The following is a 14,937-nucleotide window of genomic DNA, read 5'->3' on the forward strand; positions in this document are numbered from 1 at the left end:
AAAGTTTCTACCGGAGAGTCAAGACGAAAACGTGTGCCAACCCCTATGCATAGGTTCATGGGCAGAACCCGCAAGTTGATCACCAAAACATACATCAAGTGGATCATGTGATATCCCATTGTCACCACAGATAAGCACGACAGGACATACATCAAGTGTTGTGGTTTTGTCACGGCAGATGTCCTAGAGAAAGGACTTAGTCGTGGAGCCATCGCTACGGGTTAACTTAAAGGGGTTAAAGCGGACAAGGTACGCAAGAGAGTTTTATACTAGTTCGGCCCCTTACGATGAAGGTAAAAGCCTACGTCTAGTTGTGATGGAATTGCCGGGGTTTCGATGACCAGGGAGCGAATACGCTTCGCCTGAGTCTCGAGTTGTTGTTTGTTGAACCGCCGCCGGGTCGTCCCCTTATATACATGGGTTGACGCCCGTCGGTTTACAGAATCCCGAGGCCGGCTCATAATTGTGTCTGGCTCGGTCTCTGCTACTTCTATCATACAACACAAGTTTACATATCAATGCCGGTTTATGTCTACAGGCCTTAAACCGGCTTTGGACCCTGGGCCTCCATAAAGCGTCACCGTCTGTCTTCATGGACTTCAGATACAGATGAACTACTTATGGGGTTAACCCGGCCTCTCCTGGCCGGTTTACGCCCAGTGGTAATATCGCCAACATTAGGCCCCAGATTGATTTGAACTGGTTCATGTCAATCCTCAATACTTAAGGAATTTTCTTCTTCAACATCTTCACATAATCTTTTAAACCGCCGTGACATCATCTTCTAGGACCATGGTAAACCACCGTGACGTCACCTGTTATTCAAAACTATGTATAATCCACCTTCATTAATGAGCCTCCGACAATTGAGGCGACAACTCTGCCTCATATCCAAAATTTAGGCTCCTCGATTTTCGCGCCTGACGCTTATCTTTCTGCCCTTATAAATAGGGCCAGGGGGTCTTTCCATTTTCCCCCCTCGTGCCTCTTCGCGTCGTCGTCTTCCTCGTGCTGACCGACCCTCGAGCTCTGCCGCCGCCGTCGTCCTTCGTCTCTGCTTTGACAGAGGCTGCTGCATCAACCTGATCGTATCAGAGAAAAGCGGTGATCCTCCGCTGCTTCCTCCTGCACCAGTAAGCCCCTCTTCTTCTCGCCGTAGATCCACCATTAGGGTTCGATGTTCTTCATAGCTTGAAGCTGTTCTTCCTTTGGTAGCACCAATGGCCGGTTAGATCTGACTATTTTCAGCGCCTTTTGTAGTTTACACTCCTGCTTCCTTGTTAGAACATCTGCCTTGTATAAAACTCATCTCAACTTGGTGAACCTTTAACATGCTGGAAATTAGGTCAGAATATATTTTGTTTTTCCAACGCGCGGTAGATCTGAAATTACCATGGCAAGATGTGAAACTTGTTTGTTCCTTCACTTATACACTTTTAATACCAGATTGGGCGGTTTAACTTCATATACAAAATGATGACCCAGTAGATACCATTAGTCCCCTACTGAACCGCCAATGCATTCATCATTGTCCTGTTTCCATTGTCGGACTTCGGTTTACGAATAACCAATTCCGGTTTAACAATATGCTTACATCCTTATACCGCTGTATAGTTGTCCATTGTAAATCTTAAACCGGCAATAATCATGTTTCAGATCTTTCCTTGCCATGGCCAAGCAAGTCTATGAATGCAATTGGGCTCCTTCTTGAGTAACCGAAGAACAGTTAAACAATCTTGTTAAAACGGGCGCTTTAGCCAAGAAAGATGTCATCCACTGGAGGGTCCCTGGCCCGAAAAATTCTCCTACACCCAAGGACGGAGAGGTAGTCGTGTTTGCTGATCATCTCGGACGAGGTTTTAGCCCTCCCGGTTCAAAAAATTTACGAGATGTACTGGCCAGTTTTCAACTGCGCCCTCAAGACATCGGTCCCAATTCTGTGACCAACATCTGCCACTTCCAAGTCTTCTGTGAGGCTTATCTGCAAGAGGAACCTACAGTCGAACTGTTTAGGGATTTCTTTCACTTAAACCGTCGCACAGAGTTCTCGGATGGACCCAATAAACTGGGCGGAATGGCGGTTCAGAAAAGGAAGGAAGTCACCTTCCCTCATCCCAAACTCCACAGTCACCCCAAAGAGTGGAACCAGACTTGGTTTTATTGCATGGATACATCTCCACCTAATGAAAACCCCCTGCCGGGTTACCGCCCTGAACGCCTTAGCAACACACATCCTTTTCCTCAGAGGTTGACGGCAAAAGAAAGGGCTACCTATGCTCCCCAATTATCAAAGCTTAGAGCCTTCATGGCGAACGGTTTGACAGGAGTTGATCTTGCTTGTTGCTGGATAAGCTGGAGTATTCTGCCCTTAAGCCGGCGCTCCGGTTTGATGTGTGAGTATACGGGGAGTTTGAAGGATGCTCAGCGGCACATTGACATTCAGCTTACAGATGCAGAAGTCACTGAGGCTGTAAAGAAAATGCTGAACGAACCGGAGGCTGTCTGTGCCCAAACCGGACTACTCCCTTTCCGTGCTTTCAACAAACCGCCAACTGTAAGAATCCTATAATCTTTTTATCTGAAGTTGCTTTTGTCCAAATATTCTCTGAAAGTGTGATTATTTTCTGACAGGGTGATGATCCATTCTGGAACAAGAAACCACCACAAGACAAACTGGCGAAGCCGCAAGATAAACCGGTCAAGCCAGTTCGTCCAAAGACCAAGGTTGTTAAAAAACCTGCCAAGAAAAGGACCACTGCATCCTCCGATCTACCAGCTGATGACGATGTGGGTAATCCGGAATCAGAGGTAGAACTTGACTCTTCTTGGTTCATTTTTCGTACATCTCATTGACAATGATTATTATCAGGACGACGCTGAAGGCAGTCATGCTGATGACGTAGAGGTAACCATTCTTTCCTCCGATTCAGATCCTCTGCCAACATCAAAAATCCGTCAAGCAAACTGGAAAGTAAAATTTTCTCACCCCTTGCTTACTTGGATCCAAACTTTCTTTTGAAGACGCAGCAGCATGAGGCTCGCCGCACAACCCGGCACAGCGGCCAGGTAGTTACCTCCGCCGGTTTACCGAACAGTCCGGTTCGGAAGCGCCGATCAGAGGTCTCTTATCCCATTGATATTTCATGCCCCAAAGGAGGTTGTTTCCGCCAGCCTCTTAACCCGTCTGATTCAAATTATCAGGGTACTTCTCACTCATCTTCTGGCGAGTCGTCGGCCACAAAACTCCCACCCCTCAAAACGGTTCTTGGGTGAGCTATACACTTGTTGTTATCCTTGATGTTGCTATTTTGATATATTGTACTGATCCTCATGTTTATCTTTCTTAGCGCCAAGCCTAGACCCAGCAAGAAAGCTCGGTTGAATAAACCGGCTGATGAAGACGTGGCTGTTGAACCGGAGAAAACTCCAGATCCTAAAGAGACCAACATTGATGCCATACTGAATGACCCACCGCCTCAAGATCATGACTTCATTGCTGAGCAGGCAGAAGTTGACACCACAAGCCATGCTGACCAACCAACCAGCCCTGTCCGAACTGACAATAAACCGGCAAGTCCAGTTAAAAATACTGACAAACCGCCAACCCAAGTAACGGCTGCTGATGACAAAGATGATGACATTATGATTACTGGCACTGGCCATACTGCTCCGGGCAATCCTGTCGCTTTGTCAAAGCATACTGCCAAAGATGAGCTCTCTGCAATTGGAAAAGGCAAATGGAACACCGATTTGTCAAATTATGCCCATCTGAATGCTCAAGACCTTCACTCTGGCTTCCTGGACCATCTGTACACCAGCCGTGACTATGAAGCCGGTTTGGTAAATATGATGAAGGAGCGATATGAGGTAACTTCATAAGTGCTTCTCTCTTATATTTAATTGCAGCTTATCAATTCCAGTAGCCCCCAAGTGACGGTTTAAGATACCAATTTGAACCGGGACTTAGTAACAATTTCATGTTTGCAACAATCCATCTTAACTTCACTGATGTAGCCCCCAAGGGCCGGTTTAACTTTATAAAGATGAACCGGGACTTTGTAGAAGAATTCCCATATCAGCATTTTATGAGCAAATACACATTAGCCCCCAAGTGCCAAGCTTAATACTTGTATTGTGCTTGGGACTTGTAAAAATTTCTGATAAAGAGCAAATATGCATTAGCCCCCAAGTACTAAGGGCATAACTTGTTATGTGCTTGGTACTTCAAATATGTACTGCCAACTCATTATATATCTGTCTCTTTATAGGCTGAACTGAGCAAGAAGGAAAGCCAAACCGCTGATCTGCAAGAGAATATCAAGTCCCAGCAGGCCGAAACCTCCAAGGTAAAAGAGGAGCTGACGAGCGCTTTAGCCTCTATAGAAAAGCTAAAGGAGAGCTTCAGCAAGGAGTGGGCGGATTGGAACACAGAGAAATTCGCTTTGCAGAAAAGAGCCGAAGACACAGAAGCAGCTCTCAAACTGGTGGTAGACGAGCTGACTGGTGTAAAGCGGCAAGTACATGCTATGACTGCTGCTGTGTTTGGTAAGCATCCTTGCTTTATAATTTTCAACATATCTTCCCATGTGTTGCTGGTTTACTGACGTTTATAATGATGCAGGAACTCGTATTAGCCATTTGGGCTCTGACGTACAGAAGAAATTGAAAGCGGCCTATACTCTGATAGAGCAGCTGTATACCGGTGCACAGCGGATCATCTGCACCGCTTCACACAATAAACCTCCTCCAACATTGATCAAGGACACCTTAGAAAGGCTATCCATGCTGCCTCCCCGGGTTGAAGAACTAAAGAAAGCTGCGGCAAGGGCTGGTGCTCTGACCGCTCTAACCCGGGCAAAGGCGTGGGTGCCTGATCTTGATCCGGCGGACGTGGCTAAAGGCTTCCCAAGCTTAAAAGAAGACGGATCAGAATTTGGCAATGAGGATCTTCGCGCCATAAACTGGGAAGTACGTCCACTGGCTTGTCAATTGGCTAAAGAAGCTGATCTCTCGTACTATCAGGCAAGTTATGATGACAAGAACAGACGGGTTGTTGCACCAATTCCTGAAGCTCAAAACCTGATCCCTCCAATCCGTAAGCACACTTATGCCCCTGATATTGAACCGTCAACCCTTATAAGCGACGAAGCTGTGTTCCAAGCTTTAACTGGGATCGACTGGACAACTGTTGACTTCCAGCCACTGGGTAGAGACGAAGAAGATGAACCGGTGCAAGATGATCCGCAGCCGTCAGGTCAAGCTGATAAGCAATCATAATCCGAGGGCCGGTTTAGTCTTCCATGTGCTGCAATGCTTATTGAGAAACAATTATCCCTTTGGGCACTGAAACGCCTTGTAATAGGCTAGTTAAAACACTTGGTCTGTTATGCCTTCGTGCATATTTATCTGCAACTGATGCGTGCTAATCCGCCATGCTTAAGATATGATGTTCATAATCCATAGCTATTTATTCAAGTTGTTCCTGCAGATAAGAAGCTTAAAGAGCCCTGGCGGTTTACCACCGGGCGGGTCATGATACCCAAATATATATATGACCAAGGTTTATAACCAAGGTTGTAAAGGATAACCGAATATGGAAATATATGATACCTGCGACCTTTAGGCATAGTGTTGGCTGACCAACTTTGTAATGAGGGTAATAACCCAAATCCGGAGTAGAAGTAACTCCTATTATATGATGCCAGTTTATCAGAAAACCGTTCCGGGTTGTGATAAACACCGGTTTAATCCATACTGGTGACTTTGAGTCAAAACCAGACCGGGCTGATAGTCTTCGGATTATAATTTGATCGTGTACTAACAACTTGTAGTTGACAGCCTAACTGGGTTGATAAACACCGGTTTAAAAAACATCACAAATCTTATGAAAACAAGGAAAACTTAGCAAAAGGCAAATAAAAACCGTTGTAGTCGAGGCTTTTCACGGGTTGCCAGGCCCCAAATTCGAGGCTTTTCATGGGCTGCCAGGCCACTGAGTTAACCATTTTTGCAAAGCCTTTTAAGATGGTCCTCAATCCTTAACCAATCATCGTTTTAACTTGACAAGTTCAGGGGCTTCATTTTAGAGTAACTTGTCAAAGTTCGAAGGGTCATACCAGGTTTACCTAGGCGGAGTGACTTACTTAAATAGGCAGGTTAACCCGGGGTTTTAGGTGTATACACCAGGCTTCCAAGCCATGGCTTGATAGCCTGTTACAAGTATAGATTCTTAGTTCATTTTGACAGCAAAGAATCCCCAAGCAACATTGTGAGCTGTGCTCAGTGGGTGCCTATGTTTGAGCTGTTGTTTTACAACACTCTCTTTAGCCCCGGATTGATGTGGCTTTGAGCCGATCAAGAGGCGTGACTATGGTTCGGATACGACCAAGCCCCCAAGTGATGCTGTGGCATTGCGCCGATCAAGAGGTGTAGCTATGGTTCGGATACGACCAAGCCCCCAAGTGATGCTGTGGCATTGTGCCGATCAAGAGGTGTAGCTATGGTTCGGATACGACCAAGCCCCCAAGTGATGCTGTGGCATTGCGCCGATCAAGAGGTGTAGCTATGGTTCGGATACGACCAAGCCCCCAAGTGATGCTGTGGCATTGCGCCGATCAAGAGGTGTAGCTATGGTTCGGATACGACCAAGCCCCCAAGTGATGTAATATAAAGCTTTGAGAAGCTAAATCAAGGGGTAAACCGGACGCCGCTTTGTAAGCTCCATGTAACCACACATGATGTAAGAAAAATGACAGATACCCCGCTTTAGCTGAGGTTCCGGTTTATTATATTGATCATAATATATACAATGTCATAATATGTATATAAGCAGAGCCTATAGCTCAAATATAGTAGGGCTGAAGATGAGCAATATTCCACGGCCGGTTGGTCTCCTTCTCCGCTTTACGTGAGTCTTTGCGCTCTCGAACATCGATTAGGTAGTATGATCCGTTGTGCAGATTCTTGCTGACCACAAAGGGTCCTTCCCAAGGGGGGATAACTTATGCATATCCGTCTGATCCTGGATGAGCCGAAGCACCAAATCACCTTCTTGAAAGGTTCTGGTTCTAATCCGGCGGCTATGATAACGACGCAGATCTTGTGGATAAATCGCCGAACGGGCTGCCGCCATGTCACGTTCCTCATCTAATAGGTCAAGAGCTTCTTGCCGTGCCTTCTAGTTGTCAGCTTCAACATATGCCGCTACACGAGGCGAGTCATGACGGATGTCACTAGGAAGAACTGCTTCCGCTCCATAAACCATGAAGAATGGTGTGTATCCCGTTGATCTGTTGGGTGTGGTATTGATGCTCCACAACACAGAAGGTAACTCCTCAACCCAACAACCCGGCGTCCGTTGCAAAGGAACCATAAGCCGGGGTTTGATGCCTCTCAAGATCTCTTGATTGGCCCTCTCCGCTTGACCATTAGACTATGGGTGAGCTACTGATGACACGTCAAGCCGGATGTGCTCACGTTGACAGAACTCCTTCATGGCACCTTTTGACAGATTGGTATCATTGTCTGTTATAATACTGTGTGGAAAGCCGAACCGGAAGATCACCTTTTTGATGAATTGAACCGCCGTGGCTGCATCACACTTACTAACTGGCTCTGCCTCCACCCACTTCGTGAACTTATCAACTGCCACCAAAAGGTGGGTCTTCTTGTCCTTGGACCTCTTGAAAGGCCCAACCATATCCAGCCCCCAAGTTGCAAACGGCCAGGTGATTGGAATCATCCTCAATTCTTGAGCCGGTACATGAGCGCGCTTGAGAATTTCTGACAGCCATCACATCTTTTGACCAAGTCCTCGGCATCAGCATGAGCTGTCAACCAATAGAAACCGTGACGAAACATCTTGGCCACCAAATATTTTGAACCGGCGTGGTGACCACAATATCCTTCGTGGATCTCACGCAAAATTTCACGGCCTTCCTCAGGAGACACACAGCGTTGAAACGCCCCTGTCACACTGCAATGATGTAACTCTCCATTGATAATAGTCATGGACTTGGACCGCCGGATTATCTGCCTGGCCAAAGTTTCATCCTCTGGTAACTCGCCCCGGTTCATATACGCCAGATATGGAACCGTCCAATCCGGGATAACATGAAGAGCCGCCACCAACTGAGCCTCCGGATCAGGAACAGCCAAATCCTCTTCACCAGGGAGCTTGACGGACGGATTATGCAAAACATCCAGGAAGACATTAGGTGGAACCGGTTTACGTTGGGAACCCAGGCGGCTTAAAGCGTCCGCCGCTTCATTCTTCCGCCGGTCCACATGATCCACCTGATAACCTTTAAAGTGACCTGCAACAATATCCACCTCACGACGATATGCTGCCATTAGTGGGTCCTTGGAATCCCAAGTGCCAGACACTTGTTGAGCCACCAGATCCGAGTCACCGAAGCACTTAACTCGGCTTAGGTTCATCTCCTTAGCCATCCGAAGACCATGGAGTAAAGCCTCATATTCAGCTGCATTGTTAGTGCAAGGGAACATTAAACGGAGAACATAACAAAACTTATCACCTCGTGGGGAAGTTAATACGACTCCAGCCCCCGAGCCCTCCAATTGCCTGGACCCATCAAAATGAATAGTCCAATAAGTATGATCCGGCTTCTCCTCTGGCGCTTGTAATTCTGTCCAATCATTGATGAAATCCACAAGTGCCTGAGATTTGATCGCCGTTCGGGGTATGTATTTCAACCCGTGAGGCCCGAGCTCTATAGCCCACTTAGCAATCCGGCCAGTTGCTTCCTTGTTCTGGATTATATCTCCCAACGGAGCAGAGCTGACCACCGTGATGGGATGACCTTGGAAATACTGCTTAAGCTTCCTGCTTGCCATAAAAACCCCATACACCAATTTTTGCCAATGCGGGTACCTCTGCTTGGACTCAATAAGTACCTCACTGATATAGTAGACCGGCCGTTGAACCGGATATTCCTTTCCGGCCTCCTTGCGCTCCACCACAATAGCCACACTAACAGCCCGGGCGTTAGCTGCCACATATAGCAACAATGGCTCTTTGTCAACCGGAGCAGCGAGAACCGGCGGATTAGCCAGCTGCCGCTTTAAGTCCTCAAATGCTTCATTAGCGGCGTCACTCCAGACGAAGTTATCCGTTTTCTTCAGCATCTGATACAAAGGGATGGCCTTCTCGCCAAGGCGACTGATAAACCGGCTCAACGCGGCAATCCGGCCTGCCAGGCGTTGAACATCATTGATACACTTCGGTTTGGCCAAGGAGGTGTTGGCCTTGATCTTTTCCGGATTAGCTTCAATGCCCCTGTTAGACACCAAAAAGCCCAACAGCTTTCCAGCAGGTACACCAAAGACGCACTTGGCCAGATTAAGCATCATTTTGTAAACCCGCAGGTTATCGAAGGTTTCCTTCAAGTCATCAATCAATGTCTCCTTCTTCCTTGATTTTACCACAATATCATCCACATAGGCGTGAACATTGCGGCCGATCTGTTTATGAAGACAATTCTGCACACACCGTTGATAAGTCGCCTGGGCACTCTTGAGCCCAAAGGGCATGGACACATAGCAGAAGGCTCCAAAGGGAGTTATGAAGGCTGTCTTCTCCTGGTCCTTAACTGCCATTTTGATCTGATGATAACCAGAATATGCATCCAAAAAGCTTAAACGCTCGCAACCCGCCGTAGCATCAATAATTTGATCAATACGGGGAAGGGCAAAAGGATCTGCTGGACAAGCTTTGTTGAGATCTGTGTAGTCCACACACATACGCCAAGTGCCATTCTTCTTGAGGACCAGCACCGGATTAGCCAACCACTCAGGATGGAATACTTCAACGATAAATCCAGCCGCCAAGAGCCTGGCTACTTCTTCTCCAATAGCTTTGCGTCTTTCTTCATTGAACCGGCGGAGAAACTGCTTGACCGGTTTATACTTGGGATCAACATTGAGAGTGTGCTCAGCGAGTTCTCTCGGTACACCTGGCATGTCAGAAGGCTTCCATGCAAAGATGTCCCGATTCTCACGGATGAACTCGATGAGCGCGCTTTCCTATTTCGGATCCAAGTTAGCGCTGATGCTAAACTGCTTGGACGAATCGCCAGGCACGAAGTCAACAAGCTTAGTCTCATCAGCCGATTTAAACTTCAGGGCCGGATCATGCTCTGTAGTTGGTTTCTTCAACGAAGTCATATCTGCCGGATCAACATTGTCCTTGTAAAACTTCAACTCTTCTGTTGCACAAACCGACTCAGCATAAGCCGCATCACCTTCTTCACACTCCAGAGCAATCTTGCGGCTCCCATGCACGGTTATAGTTCCCTTGTGACCCGGCATCTTGAGCTGCAGATAGACATAACAAGGTCGTGCCATAAACTTAGCATAAGCTGGCCGTCCAAATAGGGCATGATACGGGCTTCTGATTTTCACCACTTCAAAGGTCAAGGTTTCTGATCTCGAGTCATGCTCATCTCCAAAAGCCACCTCCAGAGCTATCTTACCAACAGGATATGCCGACTTACCAGGCACCACACCATGGAACACCGTATTGGACGGTTTAAGATTTTTATCTGTTAACCCCATGCGACGGAAAGTTTCATAATAAAGGATATTGATACTACTCCCTCCATCCATGAGTACCTTAGTGAACTTATAACCTCCCACCTGAGGTGCCACCACCAGAGCCAGATGACCCGGATTGTCAACCCGGGGTGGATGATCTTCTCTACTCCACACAATCGGCTGCTCGGACCAGCGCAAATAACGGGGCACCGCCGGTTCAACGGCATTCACCGCCCTTTTATGAAGCTTCTGATCGCGCTTGTCCAAGCTAGTGGTGAAGACATGATACTGTCCGCTATTCAACTGCTTCGGGTTGCTCTGGTAACCCGACTGCTGCTGCTGCTGATTGCCCTGATGATTATAGCCACCTTGGTTACCCTGATTACTTTGATTGTTATGTCCACCCTGATTACCGTGGAAGCCTGAACCGAAATTTCCTCCACCATAACCCAGCCCATGAGACCCGGGGCCCGAACCGCCTCCTGGTCCATGATCATACCGGAAAGAATCAGAATTTTTGAACTCTTGCATAATGTAACAATCTTTCCAGAGGTGCGTGGACGGGATCTCCTTCGTCCCATGCTTTGGACAGGGCTGGTTCAACAGATAAGACAAACGGTCCGGATTAGGACTTGGCCCTCCACCGCGCTGGGGCGGTTTACCCTTACGCCGCTGGCCCTTGTCATGTGTATTAGTATTAGCCACAAAGTCTAAACCGTGGTCCGCCTTACGCTTGCCGCCGTTTCCATGACCCGCCGGGTTGTGGTGCTGCCCCTTGGCGTTGCCGCTCTTTTTTCCCTTCCCTGTCTTATCATCGTCAGACTCGGGATCCTTGGTACTATCAGAGTCGGCATACTTCACCAGTGCAGCCATGAGGGTTCCCATGTCATTACAATGACGTTTGAGCCGTCCCAACTTCAACTTCAGGGGTTCAAACCGACAATTGCCTTCCAATGTTAAAACTGCGGTGTCAGCGTTGATGCGGTCCGATGAATGCAAAATCTCCGAAACCCGGCGCACCCAATGGGTTGTTGACTCTCCTTCCTCCTGGACACAGGCAGCTAAGTCCACAATTGACATGGGCTGCTTGCATGTATCCTTGAAATTCTGAATAAACCGGGCTCTCAACTCGGCCCATGACCTGATAGAATTAGCCAGTAAGCTCTTTAGCCAGGTGCGGGCCGTCCCTTCTAGCATCATGGTAAAGTATTTCGCACATGCCGCATCATCCACATCCAGCATCTCCATGGCCATCTCATAGCTTTCGACCCATGTTTCAGGGGATAAATCGGCGGTGTAATTCGGCACCTTGCGCGGGCCCTTGAAATCCTTGGGCAGGCGCACATTGCGCAACGCCGGGACGAGACACGACACTCCCAAAGAACTAGAGGTAACTCCTGGTTCCACCGATGTGGTTGGACGAACCGGAGTAAGCTGACGGGCTTCATGCTGCGCCGCTAACTCGGCCTCTCTGCGTGCCCGAGCCCAGTCCACCACCTCCTGAACATCTCCAGCACCACCCGCCGGGTTATTGCCACGGGGCGGATCACGGTTCCGCGCATTGCTTGACACTGCCGGTTCATCCATACACCTGCTGTAACTCCGGCTTGGACGGGGAGTGGAATGAATCCGATCGCGACTATATGAATAAGCCTCCTGTTGAACCAAGGCTGTCTGAAGAAGCTCCTTAACCCGACGCGTCTCGACCGCCGCCGAAGAATCGCCTTCGATCGGGATGGCTGCCAGCCGTGAAGCGGCAGCGACAATGTTGTCCATCAGGTTAGAGTAATGATCCGGTGGCGTGGGGACATGCGGTGTTACAATGTTGTTCTGACGAGGCGGATCCACCAAACGTGGCTGAACCGGCGCCCCTGCTCCAGGTGCCTCTGTTCGGTTTACCACCGGCGGATTACTGGTCCCTGCTCCTGGCGTGTTAAAGAGATTTCTAGCGTCATAAACCGGCGGCAGGCGAGATCGGTGCCTCCTCTTCAGGACTTCGTTCGACGCACTCTGATCCAGCATAATTCGGTAAGCTTGTGCATCCAAAGCGGCCCGCTCCGCGTCCATCCTGGTATCCTCAGCTGCTAAGTCGGCTTTGGCCTGGGTGATCTGATCTTTCAATTTTGCGATTTCCGCATTGTGTGCATCCTGATCCGCTGGGTTAACCTCCGCCATCACCGTTGCCAACGCGTCAAACAAATCAGATAGAACCTAAGCTGGCGGTCGCACAGGGCCTCCTGCCCCGGCCGCTGTTGCCGCTGCCGATCCGGAAATCATCGCCGCTGCGGTCGAAGAGTGGAGCGCCGGTTGCGTACCGGCCATGAAGATCGCAACCCGGTTTGGCAGATCAAAGGGGTCCGGAATACTGTCGCCATCAGAACAACCCCCAATCCGGTCATCTTGTAACTGATATAACGACTCGGTCTCTCCGGTCGACGACTCGTCGCCGGAATAAACGACGGTCTCACCACCAGATTCCGATCTATCCTCAGATTCCCCTCCATGGATAACTCCCACGAAGGCACGCTTCATGACAGGCTTGACCCGGGCAGATCTCGCACGCTGAGCCGTTTCGACGAGGTCGGTGCAGATGTCCGGCTCAGGGCCCGGTTCGCCGATCTTGTAAATGAAAACGTGTATGACACCAAAGGGGACCCGGTACCCGTACTCGATTGAGCCGGCCTCGGGGCCCCAGCCTGCATCGTCGATGTAGAGCTTGCCGCGATGACTCTTGGTCATCCGGCCCACAGCGTAACCCTTAAGTCCTTCGAAGTTGCCCTCCAAGAACTTGAAACCATCGTGCGATAGCCCCACAGTGGGCACCAACTGTCGTGGTTTTGTCACGGCAGATGTCCTAGAGAAAGGACTTAGTCGTGGAGCCATCGCTACATGTTAACTTAAAGGGGTTAAAGAGGACAAGGGATGCAAGAGAGTTTTATACTAGTTCAGCCCCTTACGATGAAGGTAAAAGCCTATGTCTAGTTGTGATGAATTGCTGGGGTTTCGATGACCAGGGAGCGAATACGCTTTGCCTGAGTCTCGAGTTGTTGTCTGTTGAACCGCCGCCAGGTCGTCCCCTTATATACATGGGTTGACGCCCGTCGGTTTACAGAATCCCGAGGCCGGCTCATAATCGTGTCTGGCTCGGTCTCTGCTACTTCTATCTTACAACACAAGTTTACATATCAATGCCGGTTTATGTCTATAGGCCTTAAACCGGCTTTCGGCCCTGGGCCTCCATAAAGCGTCACCGTCTGTCTTCATGGACTTCGGATACAGATGAACTACTTATGGGGTTAACCCGACCTCTCCTGGCCGGTTTACGCCCAGTGGTAATATCCCCAACATCAAGTGTTCTCAAATCCTTAAAGACTCAATCCGATAAGATAACTTCAAAGGAAAAACTCAATCCATTACAAGAGAGTGGAGGGGGAGAATCATCATAAGATCCAACTACAATCGCAAAGCTCGCGATACATCAAGATCGTATCATCTCAAGAACATGAGAGAGAGAGAGAGATCAAACACATAGCTACTGGTACATACCCTCAGCCCCGAGGGTGAACTACTCCCTCCTCGTCATGGAGAGCGCCGAGATGATGAAGATGGCCACCGGTGAGGGATCCCCCCTCCGACAGGGTGCCGGAACAGGGTCCCGATTGGTTTTTGGTGGCTACAGAGACTTGCGGCGGCGGAACTCCCGATCTATTCCGCTCCCCGATGTTTTTAGGGTATATGGATATATATAGGCGAAAGAAGTCGGTCAGGGGAGCCACGAGGGGCCCACGAGGGTGGAGGGCGCGCCCGGGGGGTGGGCGTGCCCCCTGCCTTGTGCCTTCCTCGTTGCTTCGCTTACGTACACTCCAAGTCTTCTGGATTGCTTCCGTTCCAAAAATAACTCTCCCGAGGGTTTCATTCCGTTTGGACTCCGTTTGATATTCCTTTTCTGTGAAACACTGAAACAAGGAGAAAAACAGAACTGGCACTGGGCTCTGGGTTAATAAGTTAGTCCCAAAATCATATAAAATAGCATATAAATGCATATAAAACATCCTAGAAGGATAATATAATAGCATGAATACTTCATAGATTATAGATACGTTGGAGACGTATCAGCATCCCCAAGCTTAATTCCTCCTCGTCCTCGAGTAGGTAAATGATAAAAGAAATAATTTATGAAGTGTGAATGCTAGCAGGTGCACAAGTTTGATCAATGATAATTTCAATCACCTTTTCTAGCATCATTATATGTCATAACAGTAGCTCAACTCATAAAACTTTTCATGATCAAGTAACAAGATATTCACTTGTTAAAGCATAGACCGTAAACTTTCTTGAAAACTAACAAACTATGTTCTCAGTCATCAAACAATTGCAATTCAT

The sequence above is a fragment of the Triticum aestivum genome, chromosome 3D (genome assembly GCF_018294505.1).
Source record: "Triticum aestivum cultivar Chinese Spring chromosome 3D, IWGSC CS RefSeq v2.1, whole genome shotgun sequence".
Taxonomy (NCBI): domain Eukaryota; kingdom Viridiplantae; phylum Streptophyta; class Magnoliopsida; order Poales; family Poaceae; genus Triticum; species Triticum aestivum.